At 54.6% G+C, this 13,661-nt stretch overlaps 5 non-coding genes across 5 annotated transcripts; all 5 read left to right on the top strand.

The window, feature by feature from the left end:
* Positions 1 to 1,383: 1,383 nt before the first annotated feature.
* On the top strand, positions 1,384 to 1,476 carry LOC137777040 (small nucleolar RNA SNORD116). The gene has a single exon (XR_011076387.1). It is a non-coding gene; the product is annotated as a small nucleolar RNA SNORD116 (small nucleolar RNA).
* A 2,692-nt stretch (positions 1,477 to 4,168) lies between these two features.
* On the top strand, positions 4,169 to 4,261 carry LOC137754409 (small nucleolar RNA SNORD116). Its single transcript, XR_011071844.1, has one exon. It is a non-coding gene; the product is annotated as a small nucleolar RNA SNORD116 (small nucleolar RNA).
* A 2,669-nt stretch (positions 4,262 to 6,930) lies between these two features.
* LOC137777437 (small nucleolar RNA SNORD116) lies at positions 6,931 to 7,023 on the top strand. The gene has a single exon (XR_011076518.1). It is a non-coding gene; the product is annotated as a small nucleolar RNA SNORD116 (small nucleolar RNA).
* Positions 7,024 to 9,715: 2,692 nt separating this feature from the next.
* Positions 9,716 to 9,808, top strand: LOC137754412 (small nucleolar RNA SNORD116). The gene has a single exon (XR_011071845.1). It is a non-coding gene; the product is annotated as a small nucleolar RNA SNORD116 (small nucleolar RNA).
* Positions 9,809 to 12,477: 2,669 nt separating this feature from the next.
* On the top strand, positions 12,478 to 12,570 carry LOC137777045 (small nucleolar RNA SNORD116). The gene has a single exon (XR_011076388.1). It is a non-coding gene; the product is annotated as a small nucleolar RNA SNORD116 (small nucleolar RNA).
* Positions 12,571 to 13,661: the final 1,091 nt, after the last annotated feature.

The following is a 13,661-nucleotide window of genomic DNA, read 5'->3' on the forward strand; positions in this document are numbered from 1 at the left end:
CGGTGTGTCTTCCCTGCTGTTCAGTGTCTCCGTGTTCGCATGATGTTTGTGGCTTCAAGTCGAGTGGAGTCGCCCTGCAGGCAGGAGGAGGTCACTTAGGACGAGGCTGTGCAGCGTTTGAGCGTTTCCTCAATGGTCAGGGCCGCAAACACTACCAGTTGGAAGCTTTCCTTTACGTGGCCGGGAAGGTGGCCTAATTTCTGCTGTGGGGTTCCAACCTGTGTCATGGTTGCTGAAGCCCAACTCTTCCCATTGAGGGCATTCCCACGGGGTCATGGAAAGTGATTTGGTCTAGTTGGCGAGATGAGGCACTTGGGCCCAAGTCCGTTAACCCCTTGAGAATTCCCAGGCTGCATCTTGCCTGTCAGCAACTGCAGATCGGTGTCAGCACGCCCATGGGAGGTTACCTTGCTTCCGGGAGCTCTGGGAGTGACCCCAAGGGCACATCAGATGTGGTGGTAGGTGGCAGGATCTCCAGGTCCACATAGGTTTGACACCCACGGCCGGGAGGGAGGTCTCGTCCAGACTTTGTGCTTTGGTCAGAAGGCGTGGCTGTGGGAGAGCCGTAGTCTGTGGCCTATTTTGACAGCCCTGGGGGTCAAAGTTTGCATGCGGCCTCATGAAACTGACAGAGGTCTTTCTCCTTTCAGTTGGGGGTCCTACCAGGTTGCTGTGTATAAACTATGACGTTTACTGTTAGAGGCATCTGCAAAGCGCCAAAGGGACACCCAGAGACCAAGACGCGTATTTAGCAGCACACACAGGAATCCACAAACGCATCCTCGTGCAAAGTCTCAGTCACACACGCCCACACGTGTGAATAGACACATACAGCCTCTCACACACCGACCAACGTACGTGCGTAACTTTCTTCAGTCGTGCTGTGAGACACACAATCAGTTTTCGGTAGGGGAAAGTGGTACTTGGGAAGCAGGTTCCAGGCTCACGCCCAGGTTATGTGTTCATAAGAATCATGTTCTCTGAGGACCCTGGTGCAAATCAGAAACCTGCGTGATTTCTGTCCACTTCTCAGGTGCAGTTGCAGGGTAAGGCTGGCTGTCGGCAAAGAGAAGAAGACCTTCGCGTTGTCTGATGACTGGATGTGCTAAGGAGAACTGGAAAAAGTGGGGCGGGTGCACGTTGCCGAGCGTGGCTGTGGATATCTCAGGACGGTAGGCATTCACCCGTACTAAGATGTGCCATTGGATATTAGGTTTTCCACAGATGGGCCCAATGGTTGCAAGAGTGGATTGATTGCTGGTCTTGCTGAGTGGCCTGAGGACTGTGGATTCCCCAGGCAGTTGGAGTACTTCCAGGTCATGGCTCCTCTGCAGAGCTCCACGGCCTTCCCTTTTGTGTTCTGCAGCATCCCAGCATGTGCTTGGATCAATGATGACACCCTTGTATGCATTCCTTGGAAAATCTGACCGAAATGAGTGAGAACGCTCTACCGTCTCCTCATCGAAACTGAGGTCCAGCACGTTTTCTCTCTCGGGGGTACGGGACAGTTAGGAGTGAGGGCCAACGTCCCCTGCTGTCAGGCATGCAAACACCACTAAGGGCTCCAGCATTGGAGGGGCTCCTGTCTGAGGGTCGAGCATGTCTGCTCATAAGCTGGGTCACCTAAGAATCCCCGGTGCCTGCTAAAAGGCCGTTGAGGGAATGCAAGAGGGCAGGCTTTCCTGCTAGTCTTCAGGGTCGGAGTGTCTTCTGGTATAGACCCAGTAAGCTTGCAGCTTGGAGAGGTGATATTTGGAGAGGATCACGCTTTGTGCCTGCTTGCTTCTGAGGTTGATTATAGAAGCCAAAATGAGCAAGTTTCCCTGGTTGGAGCCTGGAGCCTCAGGCCAGGCCTGTGGCCCTCTCTGTTGTTGTGTTTCACGCAGTGAGGTTCTTGACTGCCTGGTGTGACTGGAGCAGTGGGCGGGCGTGGGCTGGAGTTGGGCGATGGCGGAAGGGGGCTGATGGTTTAGGCCTCAGTGCTGCCGCTGTCAGCTCCTCTGCTGAAGTTGCCGGCACACTGTTGGCGCTAAGTGGATGTTCGTGGACTGGGGTGTGGATCGAGTGAAGCATTTCAGCCTGGGTGGTGGCTGCTGGCCTGGAGAGAAAGGTAAGGTATCATGAGGAAAGGTCCTGTGTGATGTCGTGGGATGGGCTGTCATCATTGGGTTGCAGGCACTGGTCTCTGCTTCCCAAGAATGTGTCTTGTTCGTGATGGGCTGGCATAAGCTGCCTATGGAGTGGATGGCGTTGGCAGTTCAAGTGGGTGAGTTGAGGTAGGTAACCTGTGTAGAGTTGCGATCCCGTTGCCCAAGGAATGACACCCAAAGGGTGTCTTGCGGGAAGTAGAGAAGACCGACATGGTGAGGCGTCTGTGCCGGCCCCCTTGGAGGTAGTTGAGTTATGCGAATATCCCCTTTGGCCGCTTTGTTCCCTTGTTTGGCAATGTGTAAAGCAAAGCTGTTTCGCCTGTGGGGGAATGACGAGACCGGCCAGTGTAGCATGCAGGCCATTCGAACAGCCAGAGGTTTATCTGGAGCAGTCCATTGGTGGGGCAGAGATGGGGGCCCCATTGCCATGCCTGCTGTGCTGCCGTGGCCAGCCACTGTTCCCTTTCAGGCTTCCAAGTCCCCTCGCATGGCAGAGGTCTTCTGTTGAAAGTCTGTCTGTGGACCTCGGGGACCATGCCTTTGATCACTGTGGGTTACTCGGTAGTGTCACCGTGGCAGTGGAGAATTGCCAGGATGCATGGGGTGGGATCAGCATCAACGAAGGAGACAGGCTTGCGGTCTGTCTTCCCTGGTGTTCAGTGTTCCCGAGTTCTGAAGATGTTTGTGTTTTCCAGCAGGTTCGTGTCGCCCTGTGGGCTGGAGGAGGGCACGCAGGACGAGGCTTTCTAGGGTTTGAGCGTTTCCTTAGGGGTCAGGGCCGCAAACATTCAAGATGGGAGCTGCCTGAGACGTGGCTGGGAATGTGGACTAGTTTCCGCCGTGGGGATCCGACATGGGTCATGGTGGCTGAAGCCCACCACTTCCTTTGGTGGGCATTCCCACGGGTCAATGGAAAGTGATTAGGCCTAGTTGGCGAGAAGTGGCACATGGGCCCACGTTCGTTAGCCCCTTGAGTGGTTTCAGGCTGCAAATTGGCAGTAGACACCTGCCGGTCAGTGTCGGCCCGACCATGGGAGTTCCCTTGCTTCCGGAAGTGCTGCGAGTGATCCCTAATGCCCATCAGATATACTGGTAGCTGACAGAGTCTCGAGGTGCATGTCGAGGTCACAGCAAAGTCCCGGAGGAAGGTCTCATCGAGTCTTTGTGTTTTGGTCAGAAGGCGTGGTTGTGGGAGAGCGGGAGTCCGGGGACTCTTTCAACAACCCCTGGGGGTCCAAGTTTGCCTGCGGCCTCTTGAAGCTGACAGAGGTCTTTCTCCTTTCAGTTGGGGGGTCTAACCAGGGTGCTGTGTATAAACTATTTCTTTTATTCTTGGACTCCTCCTCACAGGGCCATAGGGACACACTGATACCGAGACGCGTATTCAGCGGCACACAGAGAAACCCACAAGCAGGTCCGCATGCGCAGTCACAGTCACACACGCCCACACGCATGAACACACACATAGAGCCTCTCACACACCGGCCAACGTATGTGCCTAACTTCCTGCAGTCATACTATCAGATATGCAGTCAATTCTCGGTAAGGGATAGAGGTCCTTGGGAAGCAATTTCAGAGCTCAAGGCCAGGTCAATGTTTTTATGGATCATGTCCTCTGAGGACACCAGTCCATTTATGAAGCCTCGGTGATTTCTGTCCACTTCTCAGGTGCAGTTGCTGGGAAAGGCTGGCCGTCGGCACAAACAAGAAGACCTTCGTGTGCTCTGATGACTGGAGGTGCTAAGAAGAACTGGAAAAAGTGAGGCGGGCCCATGTCCCCGAGCATGGTCGTGGATAACTCAGGACGGTAGGTATTCAAGCACCCCATGATGTGCCATTAGATATTAGGTTTTCCTCAGACGGGCCCAGTGGCTGCAAGAGTGGATTGATTGTTCCTATTGCCGAGTGGCCTGAGGGCTGTGGATTTTCCAGGGTTTTGGGGTAGCCCAGGCTCATGGCTCCTGTACAGAGCCCTGCGCACACCCTGGTTGTGGGCTGCAGCGTCCCAGCATGTGCTTGGATCGATGATGACACCCTTGCATGCATTCCTTGGAAAATCTGAACAAAATGAGTGAGAACACTCTACCGTCTCGTCATCGAAACTGAGGTTCAGCACGTTTCCTCTCTCAGGGGGAGATGACAGTTCGGAATGAGGGTCAGCGTCCCCTGCCGACATGTATGCAAACACCACCAAGGACTCCAGTATTGGAGGGGCTCCTGTCTGAGGGTTGACCGAGTCTGCACATAAGCTGTGTTATCTGTGAATCCCGGGTCCCTGTTGAATGGCTGTTGAGGGAATGTGAGGGGGCAGGCTCTCCTGCTGGTTTTAAGAGTCGAAGTGTGTGCTGGTCTAGGACCAGTTAGCTTGCAGTTGGGAGGTGAGTTTTGGCCAGGATCACGCATCGTGCCTGCCGTTTTGGGGGTTGATTCTGGAAGCCAAAATGAGCAAGCGTCCTTGGTTGGTGCCTGGAACCTCAGGCCAGGCCTGTGGCCCTCCCTGTTCTTGCGTTTTTCACGGTGAGGTTCTTGAGTGCCTAGTGAGGCTAGAGCAATGGGCGGGGTTGAGCTCGGTTGGGCATCGGTGGAAAGGGGCTGATGGATTAGGCCTCGCTGCTGCCCTTGTTTGCTTCTCTACTTTAACTCCCGGCACAATGTTGATGCCAAGTGGGTCATCGCGGAGTGGGGAGAAGATCGAGTGCTGAAATTAAACCTGCGTGGATCACTGATGGCCCGCACAGGAAGGTAAGGATAGATGAGGACATGTTCTTTGTGATGTCGTGGAATAGGCTATCATAATTGGGTTGCAGGTGCTGGCCTTGGCTTCCCAAGGATGTGACATGTGCGTGATTCGCTGGCATCAGCTGCCTAAGGAGGGGATGGCTTTGGCAGTTCAAGTGGATGAGGTGAGGTAGGTAACCTGTGTAGAGTTGCGATCCCGTTGCCAGAGGAAAGACAACCAAAGGGTGTCTTGCGAGACGCAAAGAAGTTCGACATGGTGACACGTCTGTGCCGGCCTCCTGGGAGGATGGTTAGTTATGCGAACGTCCCATTTGGCCGCTTTGTTCCCTTGTTTGGGAATGCGTAAAGCGAAAGTGCTTCTCCTGGGGGGGGCATGACTCGGCTAGCGAACAGCCAGAGGTTTATCTGGAGCAGTCCGTTGGCAGGACAGAGGTGGGGGCACTGTTGCGACGCCAGATGCACTGACGTGGATAGCCACTGTACCCTTTCAAGCTTCCAGGTCCCCTCGTGTGGCAAAGATTTTCCGTTGAAAGTCTGTCTGTTGTACTCGGGGACAGTGCCTTTGATCACTGTGAGTTCATCGGTAGTGTCGCTGTGGCAGTGGAGAATTACCAGGATGCATGGGGTGGGGTGGGCACCATCAAAGCAGACAGGCTTGCGGTGTGTCTTCCCTGCTGTTCAGTGTCTCCGTGTTCGCATGATGTCTGTGGCTTCAAGTCGAGTGGAGTCGCCCTGCAGGCAGGAGGAGGTCACTTAGGACGAGGCTGTGCAGCGTTTGAGCGTTTCCTCAATGGTCAGGGCCGCAAACACTACCAGTTGGAAGCTTTCCTTTACGTGGCCGGGAAGGTGGCCTAATTTCTGCTGTGGGGTTCCAACCTGTGTCATGGTTGCTGAAGCCCAACTCTTCCCATTGAGGGCATTCCCACGGGGTCATGGAAAGTGATTTGGTCTAGTTGGCGAGATGAGGCACTTGGGCCCAAGTCCGTTAACCCCTTGAGAATTCCCAGGCTGCATCTTGCCTGTCAGCAACTGCAGATCGGTGTCAGCACGCCCATGGGAGGTTACCTTGCTTCCGCGAGCTCTGGGAGTGACCCCAAGGGCACATCAGTTGTGGTGGTAGGTGGCAGGATCTCCAGGTCCACATAGGTTTGACACCCACGGCCGGGAGGGAGGTCTCGTCCAGACTTTGTGCTTTGGTCAGAAGGCGTGGCTGTGGGAGAGCGGGAGTCTGTGGCCTATTTCGACAGCCCTGGGGGTCAAAGTTTGCATGCGGCCTCATGAAACTGACAGAGGTCTTTCTCCTTTCAGTTGGGGGTCCAACCAGGGTGCTGTGTATAAACTATGACGTTTACTGTTAGAGGCATCTGCAAAGCGCCACAGGGACACCCAGAGACCAAGACGCGTATTTAGCAGCACACACAGGAATCCACAAACGCATCCTCATGCAAAGTCTCAGTCACACACGCCCACACGTGTGAATAGACACATACAGCCTCTCACACACCGACCAACGTACGTGCGTTACTTTCTTCAGTCGTGCTGTGAGACACACAATCAGTTTTCGGTAGGGGAAAGTGGTACTTGGGAAGCAGGTTCCAGGCTCACGCCCAGGTTATGTGTTCATAAGAATCATGTTCTCTGAGGACCCTGGTGCAAATCAGAAACCTGCGTGATTTCTGTCCACTTCTCAGGTGCAGTTGCAGGGTAAGGCTGGCTGTCGGCAAAGAGAAGAAGACCTTCGCGTTGTCTGATGACTGGATGTGCTAAGGAGAACTGGAAAAAGTGGGGCGGGTGCACGTTGCCGAGCGTGGCTGTGGATATCTCAGGACGGTAGGCATTCACCCGTACTAAGATGTGCCATTGGATATTAGGTTTTCCACAGATGGGCCCAATGGTTGCAAGAGTGGATTGATTGCTGGTCTTGCTGAGTGGCCTGAGGACTGTGGATTCCCCAGGCAGTTGGAGTACTTCCAGGTCATGGCTCCTCTGCAGAGCTCCACGGCCTTCCCTTTTGTGTTCTGCAGCATCCCAGCATGTGCTTGGATCAATGATGAAACCCTTGTATGCATTCCTTGGAAAATCTGACCGAAATGAGTGAGAACGCTCTACCGTCTCCTCATCGAAACTGAGGTCCAGCACGTTTTCTCTCTCGGGGGTACGGGACAGTTAGGAGTGAGGGCCAACATCCCCTGCTGTCAGGCATGCAAACACCACTAAGGGCTCCAGCATTGGAGGGGCTCCTGTCTGAGGGTCGAGCATGTCTGCTCATAAGCTGGGTCACCTAAGAATCCCCGGTGCCTGCTAAAAGGCCGTTGAGGGAATGCAAGAGGGCAGGCTTTCCTGCTAGTCTTCAGGGTCGGAGTGTCTTCTGGTATAGACCCAGTAAGCTTGCAGCTTGGAGAGGTGATATTTGGAGAGGATCACGCTTTGTGCCTGCTTGCTTCTGAGGTTGATTATAGAAGCCAAAATGAGCAAGTTTCCCTGGTTGGAGCCTGGAGCCTCAGGCCAGGCCTGTGGCCCTCTCTGTTGTTGTGTTTCACGCAGTGAGGTTCTTGACTGCCTGGTGTGACTGGAGCAGTGGGCGGGCGTGGGCTGGAGTTGGGCGATGGCGGAAGGGGGCTGATGGTTTAGGCCTCAGTGCTGCCGCTGTCAGCTCCTCTGCTGAAGTTGCCGGCACACTGTTGGCGCTAAGTGGATGTTCGTGGACTGGGGTGTGGATCGAGTGAAGCATTTCAGCCTGGGTGGTGGCTGCTGGCCTGGAGAGAAAGGTAAGGTATCATGAGGAAAGGTCCTGTGTGATGTCGTGGGATGGGCTGTCATCATTGGGTTGCAGGCACTGGTCTCGGCTTCCCAGGAATGTGTCTTGTTCGTGATGGGCTGGCATAAGCTGCCTATGGAGTGGATGGCGTTGGCAGTTCAAGTGGGTGAGTTGAGGCAGGTAACCTGTGTAGAGTTGCGATCCCGTTGCCCAAGGAATGACACCCAAAGGGTGTCTTGCGGGAAGTAGAGAAGACCGACATGGTGAGGCGTCTGTGCCGGCCCCCTTGGAGGTAGTTGAGTTATGCGAATATCCCCTTTGGCCGCTTTGTTCCCTTGTTTGGCAATGTGTAAAGCAAAGCTCTTTCGCCTGTGGGGGAATGAGGAGACCGGCCAGTGTAGCATGCAGGCCATTCGAACAGCCAGAGGTTTATCTGGAGCAGTCCATTGGTGGGGCAGAGATGGGGGCCCCATTGCCATGCCTGCTGTGCTGCCGTGGCCAGCCACTGTTCCCTTTCAGGCTTCCAAGTCCCCTCGCATGGCAGAGGGCTTCTGTTGAAAGTCTGTCTGTGGACCTCGGGGACCATGCCTTTGATCACTGTGGGTTACTCGGTAGTGTCACCGTGGCAGTGGAGAATTGCCAGGATGCATGGTGTGGGATCAGCCTCAACGAAGGAGACAGGCTTGCGGTCTGTCTTCCCTGGTGTTCAGTGTTCCCGTGTTCTGAAGATGTTTGTGTTTTCCAGTAGGTTCGTGTCGCCCTGTGGGCTGGAGGAGGGCACGCAGGACGAGGCTTTCTAGGGTTTGAGCGGTTCCTTAGGGGTCAGGGCCGCAAACATTCAAGATGGGAGCTGCCTGAGACGTGGCTGGGAATGTGGACTAGTTTCCGCCGTGGGGATCCGACATGGGTCATTGTGGCTGAAGCCCACCACTTCCTGTGGTGGGCATTCCCACGGGTCAATGGAAAGTGATTAGGCCTAGTTGGCGAGAAGTGGCACATGGGCCCACGTTCGTTAGCACCTTGAGTGGTTTCAGGCTGCAAATTGGCAGTAGACACCTGCCGGTCAGTGTCGGCCCGACCATGGGAGTTCCCTTGCTTCCGGAAGTGCTGCGAGTGATCCCAAATGCCCATCAGATATACTGGTAGCTGACAGAGTCTCGAGGTGCATGTCGAGGTCACAGCCAAGTCCCGGAGGAAGGTCTCATCGAGTCTTTGTGTTTTGGTCAGAAGGCGTGGTTGTGGGAGAGCGGGAGTCCGGGGACTCTTTCAACAACCCCTGGGGGTCCAAGTTTGCCTGCGGCCTCTTGAAGCTGACAGGGGTCTTTCTCCTTTCAGTTGGGGGGTCTAACCAGGGTGCTGTGTATAAACTATTTCTTTTATTCTTGGACTCCTCCTCACAGGGCCATAGGGACACACTGATACCGAGACGCGTATTCAGCGGCACACAGAGAAACCCACAAGCACGTCCGCATGCGCAGTCACAGTCACACACGCCCACACGCATGAACACACACATGTAGCCTCTCACACACCGGCCAACGTATGTGCCTAACTTCCTGCAGTCATACTATCAGACATGCAGTCAATTCTCGGTAAGGGATAGAGGTCCTTGGGAAGCAGTTTCAGAGCTCAAGGCCAGGTCAATGTTTTTATGGATCATGTCCTCTGAGGACACCAGTCCATTTATGAAGCCTCGGTGATTTCTGTCCACTTCTCAGGTGCAGTTGCTGGGAAAGGCTGGCCGTCGGCACAAACAAGAAGACCTTCGTGTGCTCTGATGACTGGAGGTGCTAAGAAGAACTGGAAAAAGTGAGGCGGGCCCATGTCCCCGAGCATGGTCGTGGATAACTCAGGACGGTAGGTATTCAAGCACCCCATGATGTGCCATTAGATATTAGGTTTTCCTCAGACGGGCCCAGTGGCTGCAAGAGTGGATTGATAGTTCCTATTGCCGAGTGGCCTGAGGGCTGTGGATTTTCCAGGGTTTTGGGGTAGCCCAGGCTCATGGCTCCTGTACAGGGCCCTGCGCACACCCCGGTTGTGTGCTGCAGCGTCCCAGCATGTGCTTGGATCGATGATGACACCCTTGCATGCATTCCTTGGAAAATCTGAACAAAATGAGTGAGAACACTCTACCGTCTCGTCATCGAAACTGAGGTTCAGCACGTTTCCTCTCTCAGGGGGAGATGACAGTTCGGAATGAGGGTCAGCGTCCCCTGCCGACATGTATGCAAACACCACCAAGGACTCCAGTATTGGAGGGGCTCCTGTCTGAGGGTTGACCGTGTCTGCACATAAGCTGTGTTATCTGTGAATCCCGGGTCCCTGTTGAATGGCTGTTGAGGGAATGTGAGGGGGCAGGCTCTCCTGCTGGTTTTAAGAGTCGAAGTGTGTGCTGGTCTAGGACCAGTTAGCTTGCAGTTGGGAGGTGAGTTTTGGCCAGGATCACGCATCGTGCCTGCCGTTTTGGGGGTTGATTCTGGAAGCCAAAATGAGCAAGCGTCCTTGGTTGGTGCCTGGAACCTCAGGCCAGGCCTGTGGCCCTCCCTGTTCTTGCGTTTTTCACGGTGAGGTTCTTGAGTGCCTAGTGAGGCTAGAGCAATGGGCGGGGTTGAGCTCGGTTGGGCATCGGTGGAAAGGGGCTGATGGATTAGGCCTCGCTGCTGCCCTTGTTTGCTTCTCTACTTTAACTCCCGGCACAATGTTGATGCCAAGTGGGTCATAGCGGAGTGGGGAGAAGATCGAGTGCTGAAATTAAACCTGCGTGGATCACTGATGGCCCGCACAGGAAGGTAAGGATAGATGAGGACATGTTCTTTGTGATGTCGTGGAATAGGCTATCATAATTGGGTTGCAGGTGCTGGCCTTGGCTTCCCAAGGATGTGACATGTGCGTGATTGGCTGGCATCAGCTGCCTAAGGAGGGGATGGCTTTGGCAGTTCAAGTGGATGAGGTGAGGTAGGTAACCTGTGTAGAGTTGCGATCCCGTTGCCAGAGGAAAGACAACCAAAGGGTGTCTTGCGAGACGCAAAGAAGTTCGACATGGTGACACGTCTGTGCCGGCCTCCTGGGAGGATGGTTAGTTATGCGAACGTCCCATTTGGCCGCTTTGTTCCCTTGTTTGGGAATGCGTAAAGCGAAAGTGCTTCTCCTGGGGGGGGCATGACTCGGCTAGCGAACAGCCAGAGGTTTATCTGGAGCAGTCCGTTGGCAGGACAGAGGTGGGGGCACTGTTGCGACGCCAGATGCACTGACGTGGATAGCCACTGTACCCTTTCAAGCTTCCAGGTCCCCTCGTGTGGCAAAGATTTTCCGTTGAAAGTCTGTCTGTGGTACTCGGGGACAGTGCCTTTGATCACTGTGAGTTCATCGGTAGTGTCGCTGTGGCAGTGGAGAATTACCAGGATGCATGGGGTGGGGTGGGCACCATCAAAGCAGACAGGCTTGCGGTGTGTCTTCCCTGCTGTTCAGTGTCTCCGTGTTCGCATGATGTCTGTGGCTTCAAGTCGAGTGGAGTCGCCCTGCAGGCAGGAGGAGGTCACTTAGGACGAGGCTGTGCAGCGTTTGAGCGTTTCCTCAATGGTCAGGGCCGCAAACACTACCAGTTGGAAGCTTTCCTTTACGTGGCCGGGAAGGTGGCCTAATTTCTGCTGTGGGGTTCCAACCTGTGTCATGGTTGCTGAAGCCCAACTCTTCCCATTGAGGGCATTCCCACGGGGTCATGGAAAGTGATTTGGTTTAGTTGGCGAGATGAGGCACTTGGGCCCAAGTCCGTTAACCCCTTGAGAATTCCCAGGCTGCATCTTGCCTGTCAGCAACTGCAGATCGGTGTCAGCACGCCCATGGGAGGTTACCTTGCTTCCGCGAGCTCTGGGAGTGACCCCAAGGGCACATCAGTTGTGGTGGTAGGTGGCAGGATCTCCAGGTCCACATAGGTTTGACACCCACGGCCGGGAGGGAGGTCTCGTCCAGACTTTGTGCTTTGGTCAGAAGGCGTGGCTGTGGGAGAGCGGGAGTCTGTGGCCTATTTCGACAGCCCTGGGGGTCAAAGTTTGCATGCGGCCTCATGAAACTGACAGAGGTCTTTCTCCTTTCAGTTGGGGGTCCAACCAGGGTGCTGTGTATAAACTATGACGTTTACTGTTAGAGGCATCTGCAAAGCGCCACAGGGACACCCAGAGACCAAGACGCGTATTTAGCAGCACACACAGGAATCCACAAACGCATCCTCGTGCAAAGTCTCAGTCACACACGCCCACACGTGTGAATAGACACATACAGCCTCTCACACACCGACCAACGTACGTGCGTTACTTTCTTCAGTCGTGCTGTGAGACACACAATCAGTTTTCGGTAGGGGAAAGTGGTACTTGGGAAGCAGGTTCCAGGCTCACGCCCAGGTTATGTGTTCATAAGAATCATGTTCTCTGAGGACCCTGGTGCAAATCAGAAACCTGCGTGATTTCTGTCCACTTCTCAGGTGCAGTTGCAGGGTAAGGCTGGCTGTCGGCAAAGAGAAGAAGACCTTCGCGTTGTCTGATGACTGGATGTGCTAAGGAGAACTGGAAAAAGTGGGGCGGGTGCACGTTGCCGAGCGTGGCTGTGGATATCTCAGGACGGTAGGCATTCACCCGTACTAAGATGTGCCATTGGATATTAGGTTTTCCACAGATGGGCCCAATGGTTGCAAGAGTGGATTGATTGCTGGTCTTGCTGAGTGGCCTGAGGACTGTGGATTCCCCAGGCAGTTGGAGTACTTCCAGGTCATGGCTCCTCTGCAGAGCTCCACGGCCTTCCCTTTTGTGTTCTGCAGCATCCCAGCATGTGCTTGGATCAATGATGACACCCTTGTATGCATTCCTTGGAAAATCTGACCGAAATGAGTGAGAACGCTCTACCGTCTCCTCATCGAAACTGAGGTCCAGCACGTTTTCTCTCTCGGGGGTACGGGACAGTTAGGAGTGAGGGCCAACATCCCCTGCTGTCAGGCATGCAAACACCACTAAGGGCTCCAGCATTGGAGGGGCTCCTGTCTGAGGGTCGAGCATGTCTGCTCATAAGCTGGGTCACCTAAGAATCCCCGGTGCCTGCTAAAAGGCCGTTGAGGGAATGCAAGAGGGCAGGCTTTCCTGCTAGTCTTCAGGGTCGGAGTGTCTTCTGGTATAGACCCAGTAAGCTTGCAGCTTGGAGAGGTGATATTTGGAGAGGATCACGCTTTGTGCCTGCTTGCTTCTGAGGTTGATTATAGAAGCCAAAATGAGCAAGTTTCCCTGGTTGGAGCCTGGAGCCTCAGGCCAGGCCTGTGGCCCTCTCTGTTGTTGTGTTTCACGCAGTGAGGTTCTTGACTGCCTGGTGTGACTGGAGCAGTGGGCGGGCGTGGGCTGGAGTTGGGCGATGGCGGAAGGGGGCTGATGGTTTAGGCCTCAGTGCTGCCGCTGTCAGCTCCTCTGCTGAAGTTGCCGGCACACTGTTGGCGCTAAGTGGATGTTCGTGGACTGGGGTGTGGATCGAGTGAAGCATTTCAGCCTGGGTGGTGGCTGCTGGCCTGGAGAGAAAGGTAAGGTATCATGAGGAAAGGTCCTGTGTGATGTCGTGGGATGGGCTGTCATCATTGGGTTGCAGGCACTGGTCTCGGCTTCCCAGGAATGTGTCTTGTTCGTGATGGGCTGGCATAAGCTGCCTATGGAGTGGATGGCGTTGGCAGTTCAAGTGGGTGAGTTGAGGCAGGTAACCTGTGTAGAGTTGCGATCCCGTTGCCCAAGGAATGACACCCAAAGGGTGTCTTGCGGGAAGTAGAGAAGACCGACATGGTGAGGCGTCTGTGCCGGCCCCCTTGGAGGTAGTTGAGTTATGCGAATATCCCCTTTGGCCGCTTTGTTCCCTTGTTTGGCAATGTGTAAAGCAAAGCTCTTTCGCCTGTGGGGGAATGACGAGACCGGCCAGTGTAGCATGCAGGCCATTCGAACAGCCAGAGGTTTATCTGGAGCAGTCCATTGGTGGGGCAGAGATGGGGG

The sequence above is a fragment of the Eschrichtius robustus genome, chromosome 1, assembly GCF_028021215.1.
Source record: "Eschrichtius robustus isolate mEscRob2 chromosome 1, mEscRob2.pri, whole genome shotgun sequence".
Taxonomy (NCBI): domain Eukaryota; kingdom Metazoa; phylum Chordata; class Mammalia; order Artiodactyla; family Eschrichtiidae; genus Eschrichtius; species Eschrichtius robustus.